This window comes from Cavia porcellus, unplaced genomic scaffold (assembly GCF_034190915.1).
Source record: "Cavia porcellus strain 051 isolate PalLab524CR breed Dunkin Hartley unplaced genomic scaffold, mCavPor4.1 scaffold_29, whole genome shotgun sequence".
In the NCBI taxonomy this organism is placed as follows: Eukaryota; Metazoa; Chordata; class Mammalia; order Rodentia; family Caviidae; genus Cavia; species Cavia porcellus.
In genome coordinates, this window is record NW_026947512.1 from 18717894 (window position 1) to 18734952 (window position 17059).

Below are 17059 nucleotides of genomic sequence, written 5' to 3' on the forward strand. Positions count from 1 at the left end.
ATATAATATATATTAATTATATATATAACAGTAAAATACACATTGCCATTAATCTCCCTCAAAACACTTCCCCTTGCTTCAAACACTTGTCCCATCATCCTTGTACTTTCTGAAGCAGTTCTGGAAGTCCTCTTTCATGAGTGTCTTAGGACAACAGAGTGAAGTGAATGCTCCTGAGTACCATTCAATAGGAAGGCAGGTTTATAAAAACATCACAGTATATCCTCACCTGCCTTATAACCAGTCTGGCAGCATGCAACTTGTCATTCCTCCCCAGAGTCAAATAACAATGAAAAGTAAATAATCTGAGTTGATTTAAAACACTGAGGCAGCCGGGCATTGGCGGCACATGCCTGTAATTCCAGCACTCGAGTGGCTAAGGCAAGAGGATTTTTGTGAGTTTGAGACCAGCCTGAGATGTTTATTATGGATCTATTATGGTGTCCATCTACAATGTCCCCAAAAGTCTCATGTATCAGAGGTGAGGCTTTGGAAGATGATTGGATCATAGAGGTTCTCTGCTCATGAGGAGATTAGCCTTTGATGATTTCATACTTAAGTGTGCTGTTGGGAGGTGGTGGGTCAGAAGAGGTGGGTCACTGCAGGCATGACCTGCAAGGCTCCTCCTGGCTCTTCCCTTCTCTCTGTGCTTCCTGGCTGCCATGGGTAGAGCAGCTTTCCTCCGCCATCCCTTTACCCATGTCACTTCTGCCTCAGGCCAACCAACTACAGACCACGCCCTTTGAAGCCATGAGCCAAAATAAACTCATCCTCCTTTAAAATGTGGGTATTAGGTATTTTGTCCCCGTGAAGGGAAAGTGATACAGGGTCAACAGCATCAATGCTCAGCAAAGCATCTAGAATACTGAGTCTGGGGATGCTTGATCCAATCTCACCTTTTCCTCTCCTGTCTATGAATGATGTCGAGAAAAGTAAGGATGGGACTCAAGGGTCCAGCAAGCTAGACTGACTCCTAGCTTTGCTTACAATAGAAAATGAGGGGAAGGAGATAAGAATCAGAAAAAGAGCAAAGGTGCGAGGGGGACAGACGTAGAATGAAGTAGGAAGAGATGAAGGACCAGAGAAAAGACAAAGCAAAAAAGAAAGGTAGATGAACTGTCAGCAGAGTAGATTTGTGGAAATGTATAGATGAAGAGAACCAGAAGAAAGAAAAATGGACGTAGGAGGAGGAAGTTATATTCCACAGGCAGAAAAGACAGTGAGCTCCAAAGTGACAATTATGAACTGATCTTTTCTTTTGGTACCAGGGATTGAACTCACAAACTTGTGCTTACCAGGCAGGAACTTAAACCGCTGAGCTAAATCCCTGGGCTGTGCTGATCTTGCTTTATCCTGCTGTTCAACTAGTCTTGGGTTGATTCACAGTTAACAGTCTTCCCATTTGAATTTTAGATGTCTTTCATTGACACTATCTTAGCCTGAATCCTCCTAGAAGCGGAACCTGAGACTGTGAACAGGTTTCTTAGAAGTGATCTAACAGACAGGAGTGCCAGGCAGGAGGAGTGAAAAGAGGATGGAAGAAGCCAGCATGAGGATAAGTCACAGAGGGAGCCACTGTGAGACATTTAACCATCGCTCCCATCTCCTGTCAATCAAGGACTGGGTATCAACTCTCCAACAATTTCAGGTTGCCAGTGCATGAGTGCAGACGTGTTCCCAAGGTGTTGCACATGTGGTATCAGGGATGCCTCTCATCATGTGGCTTCAGGCAGGGGCCAGCAGGTAGGACTGCTCAGATCCATGACCCCAGCCTCTGAGGCTCAGGAAGAGGCACACATGAAGGACATCAAAATCAAATGCATGTTTTAACTTCTCATCTTTTAAGATCCATTTTTGCCAAGATTGTATAACTACAATATGGTCTTAGTGGGGTTGAGTCAAAAACTTCCATGCAGTGACTATCTCATCATCCAAAACTGGAACAGGGTGACTTAAAAACCATGAATCTCTGAGCGTGTCCAAGAGGAGGTAAGCTACCCATTGTCAGAGGGTGCTGTCAATGGAGCTCTGCTCTGGGTCGCAGGTCACGCAAGCCCCCTTGGCTCCTCCCTGGATCTCTCCACTTCCTGACCACCATTAGGTGAGCAGCTGGTCCTCCACCATATACCTGGGCTGTGCAGCCCAACCTACCAACCAACAACAGAAACTTCCAAAACATGAGCCAGAACAAACTTCTCTAGGTTGCAGGCGTTAGGTATTTTGTCTCAGTAAAAAAGTGACTAAGATGATTACTGATTCTCCTTTGTCTCTCCCTATTGACACACATAACTCTTTCCCCAACCATTTTAGGATATGTCCTTTAATTTCATTTTAGGATAGGTGTATTTCCTTAAAGATTTTCTCTAACTCACAACCATTTCACAGTTACCAACTTGATAAATTTATGTGGACACAACACTACTCCAGTTTTGTCAGTCAATCTAATAACATTCGTTGGAGCATTTATTTTCTCTCCAGCACTGGAGAGAAGACACACTATGGTAAAATACTGAATTTTGTGGCCATTTTTTTTTAGCATTCTTTAATATGGAACATTTTCATGATTTGCCTTTTACAACGTTTGGCATTGTTTTTAAGACTATGGTTCACTCACCCTCTTTTCCTATCCTTCATATCTCATGTGTCTGATATCTTCTCATAATTCCACTATATTCTCACCTAGCGTACTCCATAGATAATGCTTCCTCTTTTTCTGCCTGTCATATCAAGAAGAACAAGCTATTCATCAGTCACTCACAGTGAAGTTAATTTTGATTATACAGTCAGGATATTGCCAGATTTCTTCACCACATAATCACCAGAGGGAAGTTTTTCTTTTTTTCTCCCTGCAACTTATGGTTTTGGGGAAACACTTTAAGGCCATGCAAATATCCTGCTGTTCGTTAAAGTATCTCCCTAGAGTGAGCATCCATTGATGATTCTTGTGTAGCCCTATCATTTCTATGATAGTTGCAGAATGCTGATTCTCTAGTTCCAGCCTGTAGTTTACATTGTGGTCAGCTCTCTGCATCCTATCAGCAAGCTCCCTGACTTCTCGTGCACATGTCCACAGTTTTTAAAAACTGTATGTATCTTGTATCTGTTTACATTCATATTATATATGTATGACCATACCTATGTGCATGCATGTGTATATGTGTATTTGTATACACATGTGTGTATGTGTAGATGTAAGTCTTAGCACATTTTTTGTTGCTATAACTGAAATACCACAGATCAGGGAATTTATAAAGAAAAGAAGTTTAGCCCATAGTTCTGGAAGTCCAAGAGCAAAGCTCCAGCATCTGGAGAGAGTAAAAAGAAAAACTTCACCAAAGAAGAAAGTGGTAACTGGTTGCCCCTTCTCTCTGAGCTGGACTCATTTTTACAGCACAGACAACAGCCTTTCTGAGAGTTACCGTCCAGATGGTAGAATATAGCATCATGAGGAAAACAAAAAGGATGGAAATGGATGGCCTGGACCCAAGAAGAGTCGGAACTGTGAGTTGAAGCCCACAGAGAGAGTAAAAAGAAAAACTTCACCAAAGAAGAAAGCGGTAACTGGTTGCCCCTTCTCCCTGAGCTGGACTCATTGAGTGAGAGGAGCTTTTTGAAACTGGGGATGCATGGGCACAGTGATGGTGATGGTTAACCACCCCAGAGGCCTCTGCTGAGAGACTTCCCAGTAGAGGGAAGCAACGGACGTGCAAGATGGCACTGGCTGGTGGTGAGTGCAGAGGACTCAGTCCTCCCATGGGAGAGAATGATCATCTGGGAGCCATCTTGAGGTCAGGTCAGATAAGTCCTGATCCAGAACTGCAGCCAGCTTCCTCTACCAGCTCCTAGCTGGGCACAGACTCATGGAAATCGCTTGGACTGTGGCAAGCCCAATGAGTCTGGTCTCAGGGTAGGCCTTCTGAGGTCATCTATTACACTGCCATAAGGTAATTGCTGGCTGCTTGGATACAGTGGCACAATTCAGAACTCTGTCTCCACAGGCTGTCTGCTAGTGAAACCAGAGAGTCCTGGAAGTGGACTGTTGGTTTTTCTTTTCCTTTTCATTTTTTTGTTTCATTTTATTTTGTTGTTTTTGTTTGTTTGTTTCCTTTTTTTCCATCATTGTTTTTATGAGTGTGAGCGTGGTTCCTGACCTCTTTGTGGGTGTGGTTCTGTTCTGTTCTACCTTTTATCTCTTCCATCTCTCTTCTTTCAGTCTTCTGCACCTGTTTCCCCAAGTTGGCATGATCCTCGCTTTGTCCTCCAACCTTACTTGTAATCTCTTCTTCCATTTCTCTATTTTCTCCTGAATCCATGTTAAACTTTAACCCCGAGGGCAAAATTGACACATTACAGACTTATATATTGCATATAATTATCTGATTTGTTTTAAATTTTGTTATATAATCACAAATCTAGTTTACAAAGTTAAAAGTTGCAAATTAAGGGTTAGCTCCGTTTGTTGTTTTATAGGTTGTATTTGATGCTATTAGTACCACTATAGCCAAAATTAACATAATTGAACTGAACAGCTGTTGGCCCTGATAATCCATGACTGAAATTAACTAAGGGTCACAAGAAATACTGTGACACAGTGCCAAAGAACCGGGGCTGGACCAAATGAACAACAACTTCTCATCTCCAACAAACTGAAGAGGTAAGATCTTCCAACAGACTCAAAACCCAAAAACCAGCTATACCCAGAAGAGACCTCAGAGAAGAAATCATCACCTAAAGGTCCTAAATACCACCAATAAAGCAACCCACCATGGGCAACTTACAAGCATCACTCCAGGAGTTAAACTGAAAACAGAAAAGAAATGAGAAGACGCTTAAACAAGATGCAACCCCAGATATCCAGTTCCCCAAAGGCAAACCCAGGGGGCAATGAGGTGGGACAATCCAAAAGTCCCTACCAGGTCTCTCTGAAGTAGAAGCAGCTTCGACTGAATGAAGCTCTGGAAAAAAAATGAAATCAGAAATAATCTCTCAAACAACTACAGAGATTACAAAATACACACCATGCTTAGCAACATTAGAGCAGACACAGACAAAAAAAATAGGTGAGATTAAGCAAAGTATGGAAGTGCAGCATAGGAAAGAAATAGAATCCATAAAGCAGGTATTCAGGAGAATAAAGAGAAAATTTTTAAATTTTGGGTACAAAAAAAAATAGGAACATAGCTCAGTGTGAAGTCCCTGTGTTCAATCCCCAGTACCTCAAAAAGAATGTGGTATTCCTTTCCATTTAAGTTTTCTTTTGTTAATCTCAGTATTACTTCCCCATGTAGATCCTATACATTTCTCTAGTTTATGTCTAGTTATGTTTTACCTTTTTATTGCTATATAAATGGAGTATTTTTAAAATTATACTAATTGGTTATGGTTTACATACATAAAAGCTATTGATTTTTGTATATTAGGTGTGTCCAGATTATTTACTTAATTCTCTGATAGTGTTAATAGTTATGTAGTTTTGTTTTTGCTGTTGTTGTGTGTGTAGTACTGAATATTGAACCCAGGGCCTTTGTCTGAGCTACATCTCATTTATTTTATTTTTTATAAATAGAGACAGTGTCTTCCTAACTTACTGAGTTGTCCAGGCTGGTCTGAAACTTGCGGTCCTCTAAGAATGATGATCAATAGCCAAATTTGCTATAATATTATCTGAAATGCCCAGTTTCCAACAAAAAAGTATGATACCTATTAAAACACACACACACACAACAGTGGAGTCAAAAACAGACAAAACACGTGCAACAGTCACTGCCTATGAAAGCAAACAGATGTCAGCTTTAACAGAAAGATGTCAAAATGATCATTATTTAAAAATTCACAGAACAGAATGATTAACAAAGGAAAGAAAGGCAGCTATGACAATGTTGCATCAAACAGAATGTTGCATCAAAACAATAAATAAATTATGGTATGTTGAAAGTATAACTGAGATTTTTTAAAAAATTCTTTAGAGGGTTCAATGATTGATCTTTACTGGCAGAAGAAAGAATTGGTGAAGTTAAAAATAGATTGTCAGAGATTATTTAAACCAAAAAATAGAGAAAAAAATGAACAGAACCTTAGAGAAATGGAAAACATCATTAAATACCCAAAATGTACAAAATGAAAATACCAGAAGGAAAGGGTTATTAATGGCTAAAAACTTCCAAACTTTATTGAAAAATAATAATCTACATATCCAGGAAGCTCAATAAATTTCAAAGGATAACTGCAAAAAGATTCTCAGATACAGTAGAATAAAAATGCTTAAAATCAAAACAGCTCCTCACTTACAGAGGACCACCAGCAAGCTCACAGCCAACTTCTCAGCAGAAATAACAGAAAGTATCCCACGTGTTCAAAGGAAAAAACCAAGAATCACACATTTTGCAAAGTTGTTTTCCAAAACTGAAGACAAAAATAAAAATTTTCTCTCATAAACAGAAACTGAGAAAACACATTTCTGGCAGACTCATCACAAGAAATACTGAAGGAAGAATTTCAGACTAGGGAGCAGACAGGAGTTTGAATCCATATGAAAAAATAGAGCACCAACAAAGGTAATTGTATAATTTTTTTCTTTGAGACAAGGTCTCACTATGTAGGCCCAGCTAGCCTTCAACTGATGATCATCCTCTTGCCTCTGTCCCAAATTCTGGGATTACAGGCATGCCCTCCACAATGCCCAGCTTCCTACCTTCTTGTAATACATTTTAAAAGCAATTATATAACACATATATAATATATTCTTGGGCCTAAAACATGTAGAAATGCAAAATACATATATAATATACATGCCAGTAACGGTACAAAACAGGTGAGAGCAAAGCTATATTGAGCTAAGAAAATTACCAGAGCTGATGCCATAGGATAGATTCCAGTTTGTGTATGAACATGTTTGTGTATGACAAACAAAAAATTGTGAAGTGTGTATCCAGGGATAGGAGAAAAGCAGCTATGTTTATTGACGATCACCAGAGAATATGTTGGGTAAGGGGGCACACATCCCAGCACTCATCCCAGCACTCACAAGGATGGTATTTGGACTTCTAAATAACGTAAGGGAAATATCATAGTATAATTAACCTGAAAAAAGGTTTATGGACTAAAAGTCAAAGATGAGAAAATAATTCTCTATATGACAAGGAACCAGAAAAAAGTGGGGGTAGCTCACCCATCAGCTGCAGATTGGTTGGAAAGACATAACATTTTTATACAATGGAGAACTACTCAGCTATAAGGAAGGAAAACCTTGAGGCTCTTGTAGATAAATGGATACAACTTGAGATCAAGCTCAGGGGTAAAAAAATTCAGAACCACCTAGGTAAATAGCAGGTTGCCTCCCTAATCTAAAAACTAAAGGAATTAGTGGAATACAAAATGTACAGTGCACTCTGTGAAAGTAAAAGGAGAGGAATTGTCTAAAAAGGGAAGGCAGAGGACACTTAATCTTGTATCATGATTTGAAACCCATATTGTTTTCATCACTCTGTTTAGTTTGGTTATATTCTGTTCCAGTTTGTCTACTTGTACTAGATTTGAAGGCACAGACAGCTATTCCAAAGATAGCAGGATATACTACAGTAACTATTTTTAATTTCCTATTAATGTAATATGAAGCCTTGTATAGCAATCACTGTCTTGTTTTGACTGATTTTATTTGAATCTGTTTTGTTTGACAGTATCAAGTCTGACAGTATAGGTAACTACTCTGAAGACAATAAGATTCACTATGATACCCATTCTGGTTTGATTAGTACCCTCTTTTGAAGTCCTATGTCTCCAATGTTTTGTTTTTATTGATTTTGTTCTGTACTGCTATGTTCAATTTTATTGTGCTTGATGATATGGGCAATTCTATTGAAGATAACAATGGTAACCATTGTAGATCACCTTGTATTGTGGTTTAAATCATGTACTATGTCCATCCTTTTGTTTTGAATGATCTCATTTTGTTTTTTTTGTTTTGTTTTGTTTTGTTTTTTCTCATTTGGTTTTATTCTTTTCGAAATAAAAAAAAAGGACATGGCCAGTGCCAAAATTCACTACACAGTAATGGCAGTTAAGACAATAACTGTAATTAAGACAGTTTGATTCTACCACAAAGATAGACCTATAGATCAACAGAACAGAATCGAGTTTTAAAATAAACTTATTATGCCTATGGTCAAATGATTTTCCATAAGACTTCCAAGACTGTTCAATGGGGAAAAGATACTCTTCAGTAAATGGTGCTAGGTCAACTGGACAGTCCCCACCTACAAAATAAGTTGTTCTTTACCACACACTGTATGCAAAAATTAACTCAAATTGATCAGACCTAAGTGTAAAAGCAAAAGTTATAAATCTATTAGAAGAAAACATAAAAGTAAATTTTCATGACCTAGACTTTAATTATTATATATAGTACCAGAATCGTAAGAGATAAAATTAAAACAAGTAGATCAGACTTAATCAAAATTAAAAACATTTGGATCTCTAAGGATACTATCAAGAAAGTAAAGAGACAACCACAGAATGAGAAAAAATATTGGCAAATCATGTATCTGATTAGAAACATATCTAAAATATATTTTTTAAAATTCTTGCAACTCAATAATAAAAAGACAACTATTTTTTAAAAAGAAAAAAATTGAACAGATACTCGTCCAAGAAAGAAACCAATAAACACATGAAAAATTCTCACATCATTTGTTATCTGGGTAATGCAAATCAAAACCAAAATGAAGTACTACTTTACATCCACTGGGATGGCAGAATCAAAAGTGTCAGATATGGGTTGGAAAGGCTGTGAAGAAAGACGAATCCTCATACACTGCTAGTGGGCAAACCATTCCTTTGGGAAACAGTCTAGCAGCTCCTCAAATGATTACACCAGAGTTGTTACATGTCTTAGTTACTATTTTCATTGCTCAGACAAAATACCTGATACCCAAAGGTAAAGAAGAAAATGTTTATTGTAGCTCCGTTTGTCAAGATTTTGGTTCATAGTTGGCTGGCTCCAAGGCAGGTTGGCACAGCAGAGGGTCATTGCAGAGAAACAGGCCGTGTCAGGCAGAAGGCAGGAAAGCAGCCTTCCGTCTGTCCCTTATATTCCATCCTGGCTACCCAGTCTTCAGGTAGCACTCACACCCAGGATTTAGTACCCTTAATCCTAGCATCATAGAGTTAATCCCTGCATCACATTTTTAATCTCATCACATACATCCTAGACCTCCAAAAGGCCCCACCTATGACTACATGAGCCTTTGGGGGGACATCTAGATATAAGCCATAAAAGTACAATACACAATAATTTCACTCCTAGGAAGATATATGAAAGCACATGTTCCCATAAAAGCTTGTACAGGACTAGAGATTTAGCTCAAAAGCATAAGCACTTGTCTGGCAAACACAAGGTTATATGTTCAATTCCCAGTACCAAAACAAACAAACAAAACAAAACAAAACAAAACCTTGTACATGCCAGATGTGGTAGCACATGCCTGTAAGTCCAGCACTCAGGAGGCCAAGGCAGGGGGATCTCTGTAAGTTCAAGGCCAGCCTGAACTTCATAGTGAAACCCTGCCTCAAAAAGACAATAAATAAATAAAGAAATAAAACCTTGTACATCAACAGTTAAAACAATGTCACTTATAATAACTAAATGTAGAAACAACCCAAACATCCATCAGTGGGTAAATGACATATCATACACTCACACAATGGAATATTATTTGGCTATAAAATGAACACATGATCCAACATGGGTGAACTTTAAAAAACATATTAAGTAAAAAGCACTAGTCACATAAGACAACATATATGATTCTGGGTTCAGTAGCAGAGCTCAATGATTTCCTGTTTTGTGATGTGACCTCTTCTTCTAGCATGTGCTTTCACTATTGAGATGCCATCCTTCACCAGAGCTAAACTACTCAGCTGACACTGGCTGGCGCCATGGTCTTAAACCTCCAGAACAATAAGCCTAAAAATGAACAAACAAAAAAACCTCTACTTCATAAAGTTACCCGGCCTCAGGTGTTTTCGTTCATAACAATGGAAAATAGGAGGAAACTGAGATCAGAGAGATTTATGTGTCCCAAGATTATTCATTTTGAGTGAAAAAGCTAAGATGATTGGTTTAAACTTGGTAAAAGCTTACTTTTTCTCTGCGGAAGCTGTCCAAAGGCAGGAAACCCAGAGCTGATGCAGCACTCCAGGGAACTTCCAAGGACTCACTTCCTTCTAGCTCACCTCTCTGGCCCACTGCACCTGCTAGACCTACAAGAATTACATCTGAGAAGGGAGAAAGGAATTTATAAAGAGTGAATCCTTAAGGACACACTCTAACCCACATGTTATACATCCTTTTACCTCTCATTCTCCAAATAGCAAACCCAGTTACGCTCCTCCTGGGAATGTGGTTAGCATTGTGTTGATCTAAAACTCTAGATTCCTGTTATTTAGAAATGACCAAAAATGGATATTAAGGCAACTAGAAATCTCTACTGTATTTCCTAATTAGATCTCTGAAGCTTCTACATACTTAGTACTAAATCCAAATGAGGACATTACAGAAAAGAAAAACTATAGGCCAATCAAGTTCACAAGCAAAAGTCTAAAAATCCTTAAGGAAAATCCAGCATGAGTTTATCCAAGTATAGTTTACCTTAGAATATAAGGGTGACTTACATTGTTTAATTTATTAATGTAGCTGGCTACATAAATCAATTAAAAAGGACCACATGCATCAGGCATGATGGTACATATTTGTAATCCCAGCACTCTGGGAGGCTGAAGCAGGAGGATTACAAATTTGAACGCAGTTTGGGCAATTTAGCAAGAACCTGCTCAAAATTTAAAAAATAAAAATAAAAAGGACCAGGGCTGTAGCTCAGTATGAAGGTCCTAGGTTCTATCCATAGTACTAGACGAGATCAGGCGTGTTCAGGGTGGTATGGCCGTAGACTATCCATAGTACTAGAAAAAAGAAAAGAAACATGCTGTACTAGATAATAAAATATATTTTAAACTGGGCCTGGTGGCACATACCTGTAATTAGAGCACTCCAGAGGCTGATACAGGATGATTACAGCAAGTTCAAGGCCAGTCTGGGCTACACAAGTAGGTTCAAGGCAAACCTGCACTACATACTGAGACCCAGCCTCAAAGAGAAAAGAAAAAACATATTTTAAAGCCATCATAATTATAGTATAATTTATAGTAAACATAGCATAATCCATAATAATGAACAGAGCAACCAGTGAAATAACCAAATAATAGAGCTACGCATACATGAAAGCTAGCAAATTATAGCATTGGCATTGCAAATCACTAGGGAAAGTACAGATTAATGAATGATGCTAGGAAAATATGCTATATAGTTTGAAAACTGGAATTTGGGCCGAGGATATAACTCATTAGAAGGTCTAGCATTAGTAAGGTCCTGGTTTCAGTATCACAAGGAATAATAATAACTTGTACTCTAACATTGTACCACATGCAAAAAAAATAGTTCCACATGGATTAAGAACTTTGGTGTAAAAGGCAAAATTTTAACACCTTTTAAAGATAGCATATCAAAACATGTTTATATTTACATATCAAAGATTTATTAAGCAAGAAAACAAAAAACTACTAGTCATTAAAAAAATGATAAACTCAACCACATTCTAATTAAGACTTCGGTTCACGGCCAGGGATGTAGTTCAGCACCATAGCACCTGCCGAGTAAAGCATGAGGCCCTGAGTTTGAGTCCCTGTACAAAAAAAAAGACTTCAGTTCATCAAAAGACCATTTTAAAAGTGTAAATTGCAAGTTCAAGGCCAACTTGGCTATATAGTGAGTTCAAGGTCAACTGAGATAGAAATGTCTCAAAATGCCTAGGAAAAAAAAAAAGTACAAGTCAGAAACAGAAACAATATTCACAATATAAACATAAGCATCCCAATATTAGTATATTAATATATTAAAGTTTAAAACAAAAATGGGCAAAAAGATATTAACAGACATTTTACTACAGAAACATGAATAGCAAATAAGCATGTTAAATGATACTTAAGCATCTTAATCAGCTGGAAGTTGTTACGGCTTATAGCTAGATGTCCCCCCAAGACCTCATGTACTGATAGCCGAGCTTTGGAGAGGTGATTGGTGAGGGGGTGAATGTGATATTCATCAGTGCAATAACTCACCAATGAGTTTACTGCCGACTTACTGTTAGGAGGTAGATCTGATCTGAAGAGGCAAGTTACTAGGGAGTGGCCTGGGAGGGTTTGTCTCTTTCCTGCCGCTCCCTTTGCCCCTTCTCTGCTTCCTGTCTGCCATGCTATGAGCCAAACTCCTCTGCCAGGCTCCTCTGCCTTGTTGCCCTACCTTGGAGCCAGTTGACTATGGGCTGAAACCTCTAGAAACTGTGAGCTAAAGTAAACTTTTCCTCCTTAGAGTTGTTGTACCCCCCAAAAAACAAGGCCCCAAGATGTTATTCAAGAAAAAGACGTCTTATTTTAAAAAGAAAAAGAGCATTTTTATTTAAGCTGACACCAGTGGCACAATGCAGATGGAGTTTGCAAAGCTGTGCAATTGGGTTAGAATTTTGACAGATTTTTATAACGATTAAACTGCAAAGTAAGGAGTGATATGAAGCGAGCAAGAATGCGAAAGGTCTTTGTTCCCCTTTGCTTGGGGTCAGAGACATCTCGCAGTTGCTGGTTACCTCTTTCTTTCCTTAATTTACTGCCCTTGGTCTGCTAATTCCAGGAACACGTGTTTCTCATAAAGGGAACAAAGGTTGACACAGCAAACAGGTTACTAGGGTGACGACGCATACAGAACAGTATGATTGTTTAATCTATAACTGTGTGGTCGGTGCTCCAGTCAATCTTTTTAACTTTGCATTTTAGTTTTTTAGCATTTTAGTACAACAGAGTTATGGGTGTTGTGTCCTAGCAATAAGAAAGTAACTAAGACAGAAGTACAAATTAGTATCAGAAGGAGATACTATTTGCCAATCACTAAATGGAAAAAAAAAAACTTGGTATCAGAAAGGGGTTTCAGATTTTAGAATATCTGCATATTCATAATAAGATATTTTGGGGATAGAATTTAAACACAAAATTTATTTTAGGGAGACATTTATACCTTAAACACATAGCCTGAATGTAATTTTATATAATTCATAGTGTATATACATTTTAACTGCAACCCATCACATGAACTCAGGTATGGAATTTTCTGGCTGTGGCAATATGTCAGCACTCAAGAAGTTTTGGAAGTTTCTGAAGCATTTTGGATTAGGAGTGTTTTGAACTTTTTATTGTAGCCCTGACAGCAAAACTAGCATGAATTTCTTTTTCCTTTTTGTTTTGGGGGGAATAATGTGGGGATACTGGGGATTAAGCCCAGAGGCACTCTACCACTGAGCTACATCCACAGCACTTTAGAGTGAGACCCACAGTCTCCCTAAATTGACCAGGTGGGATTCAAACTTGTACTCCTGTCTCAGGCTTCCTCAGTGCTAGGATTATAGTCACGTACTACCATACCTGGCCTCTTTTCCCTTCACAACTTCACAGAGAAGATTCATACTTAGTATAGATCTTAAAAATATCAGCAAGCTTTTCTTCTCCTTATTATGTGGAGAATTGTTGGCGTTAGTTAAAGGAAGCACTTTGGTCCTTCTTTGGTATAGCTGACTTTGCCAGTGTCACTACTCTTGTACTTCAAGGTCATTATGAAGTAAAATTAGGGTTACTTGAAAAATAAATGGGTTACAGCAAAATAAATGTAGTGACTGAGACTCCTACTAAGTGACAATATGTTAACAGGTTTTGGGGTGCTGAGGCCTCTACCTAGAGGTGGTTTCTAAGTTTTCTCTGTCCTGAGCAAAAAATGGGTCAAGACAAATGCAAATGGTACCAAAATTCTATTAAAGGTACGAAGAGAACAGACTGTGGGCAAGTTTGGGCCAAGAAAAAGCAGGAGAAGGAGCATACCCTACAGTGTGAGGACGGGCCACATGCAAGAGAGAACACAGCAGCAAAAATTCAAATGACAATCATCCTTTTTGTAACATCCACTCCTCAGACTGATGTCAGTCAGGTCCAGGGCATCCTACAGAAAACCTGCTCCAGTTCTTGGGAATAGTTCACATGCAGGGCTTTGGAAACTAGTCTGTGCATGTGTCCAGGGAATTTTTCCCCTCTTTCGGCTTTTGAGATAAGGTTTCACTAATTTAGCTCAGGCTGTCCTTGAATTCGTGCTGATCCTCCCACCTCAGCCTCCAGGGCTGAGATTACAGGCATTTGCCACCAACTCCAGTTGTGAAATTTTGCAATTAACAGGTCACTCCTACTTCCCCTTCCAGTCTGCCACACCCTGTCTCAAAAGGACAAGTGATGTGTACAAGCACTGGTCCCCTGGACAAAGGTATGATTCTCATCTTGCGTGTGAGGAAGAGGGATAAGGCACGCTTCACTCTACTCAGAACAATAAGTGATTCAAATTTAGTTTACCTCAACTACTATTAAGTCGGGTTATTTGGTGGTGAAGCACTAGGTTGCTGAAACAGTCATGCTTTGACCTGTATTGTTATATTGTTGTGTCCTGTTTTATCTCAATCTCTCCCTTATTCTTTAAAAAATTATTTAGTTATTTCTTATGTTTGTCTTAATTAAGGGGAAAAATTTTAAAAATTAGGATATATAATAGTAACTCTTTTTGATTTCCTATTAACTTGAAGTCCTGTAATACTCCCACGATCTTGTTTTGACTGATTAGACTCTGTTCCATTCTGTATGATGGTATCAAGTTTGAGGGTACAGGCAACTACTTTGAAGGCAATAAGATTCACTAAGATGCCCATTCTGGTTTGACTATTGTCTCCTTTGGAAGTCCTGTAATGTTTACAATGCCTAACTTTTATTGGTCTTGTTCTCTACTGTTTTGTCCAACTTTATAATATCTAATGAGATAGACAGTTCTTTTTAAGGAAACAAGAGACATCGTTGATAACCATTGTTGATAACCTTGTACCCTGTTCTACATCATGTGCTATGTCTATCCTTGGTTTTGACTGACAGCTTTGTTTTGCCATATTTGACTTTATTCTCTCCCCCCCAAAAAAGTAATAAGAACTAAGGAGTAATAAAATCCAAAATGTGTAAATTTTGTTGTAAAAAAGAGAGGGGAAAAAAAAGAGCTCTAACGGATATAACAGCAAGTGTGTTTAGGGGTGTTACATAGCTGACTATATTAATGTTTTTGGATCATTGAACACAGCTGTTTGCAGTCTCTCTGTTTGAATGTCCACTTTGTATTCTTTGATACTGTGATTTGAGCAACTCTTTCCAAGATGATAATATGTAATCTATTAACAGGTGATTTCTTACTGTTTTTTTTTTTTTGTAGTTCTGTGTTACGTGTACCCTTACACCGCTTTGTTTTGTTTTGTGTTTTTCTCTTTTTCCTCTTAAATAAAATTTAAAAAAAAATTTAGTTTACCTCTGGAATTTGCCATTTAATATTTTCAGACCAATCCCAGCACTCAGGAGGCTGAGGCAAGAGGATCTTTGTGAGTTCAAAGCCAGCCTGGGTTACAAAGTGGGCTCAAATTCAGCCTAAACTGCATAGTGAAAATCTGTCTCAGACAAAAATATTTTTTTTTCAGACCACAATTAACGAAGGGTAAATAAAAACATGGAAACTGAAACCACAGGTAAAGAGGGAACTACATCAAAATTTTCATAAATGGAACAACCTACAAATCCTTCCATTCCATCAAAAATGCAATTGATATAGGGGAATGAAACTCCTGACCTACTATATGTCCAGAATGAGTTCATGTTCTCTAAAATCAAAGAATGAATTTTAGGAACAATGGAGGTTAAGAGCAGAAACATTTATTGAGAGAAAGAAAACTTCTGTCAGAGAGAGACAGAAGGGGTCCCGAGTGGGTTGCCAAAGATTCTGTATTTTCTTGGAATTTTTATAGAGTAAAAACATGAGGTGAGGAGGGTCTAAAGTTGAGGAAACCTGGGAACTTACAAGGCATATGGGCATGAGGGGGGACAGAGCTATGGTCAATCAATAAGTTTAACTGTTCAGCTAAAATTGACCAAATCAGAGACAAACGGGGAAGCGAGTCACATCAGTGACTCTTCCTATATAGGAAGTTAGGATGGTGACTCTTGGCTTCTCAAGGTGATCCATACTTAATCCCTAAGGATTATACTTAAGGGTGTGGTTGCATTTGTTCTGCCTTCTGTCTGGACATCCCACCACAAAGGCTTTACACTACCCCAGGACAGAAGATCAAGTGCCGCAGTACCTACCAGTCCAGAGGCCTGGCCTTGGCTTTATACTGGCCTGCCAAGGGTGTCCCAAAATTCCACCACAGCAAGAGATGTTATGTCTCCTCCAAGGTCATCACACATCTGGTCCTCTGTGCCGGCTTCTTCAAGGGCCTAGCCCTGACTTCCTACAATATTTCTAACTAGCTCAGCTGCCTGTAACAAATGTTAAAAAAAAAAAAAAAAAATTTTTTTTTTTTTAAATGCAATAGTAGGGCCAGGGATTTAGGTTAATGGCATAAAAACCTTCCTGGCAAGCACAAGGTCATGAGTTCGATCCCAGGTACCAAAATAAATAAATGTAATGTCAACATTAATATCAAAAACACTTTCATGGGTTAAGGATGTAACTCTGGGATAATCATGGCCTAACTGCAAGGCTCTGGGTTCAATCCCCAGCACTACCAAAAACAGAGACAGAACAAAATTCACTTTCAGTGAAATTCCTAAACAAGAGCAAACCCGCTAAGCTTGTATTTCAAAGGGGCGTCTCCACATAGGCACTTCTATGGTAGTTCAAATCCAAACCCAGAGCCGGCAGAGCCCACGTTCCTAGGAAACTTGTGGAGTAGTAATCAAGCCCTAAACATCAGAAGATGCTCAAACAGATTAAAATCCTGTAAGATCCTTTTCCCCTTTAACTAGGTTTGTTGTCGCATATCAGAGGCTTTACAGTTATCCTAGAGCAGAAGATCAAGGGCGGCTGCCAGGCCTAAGGCCTCGCCCCTGGCTT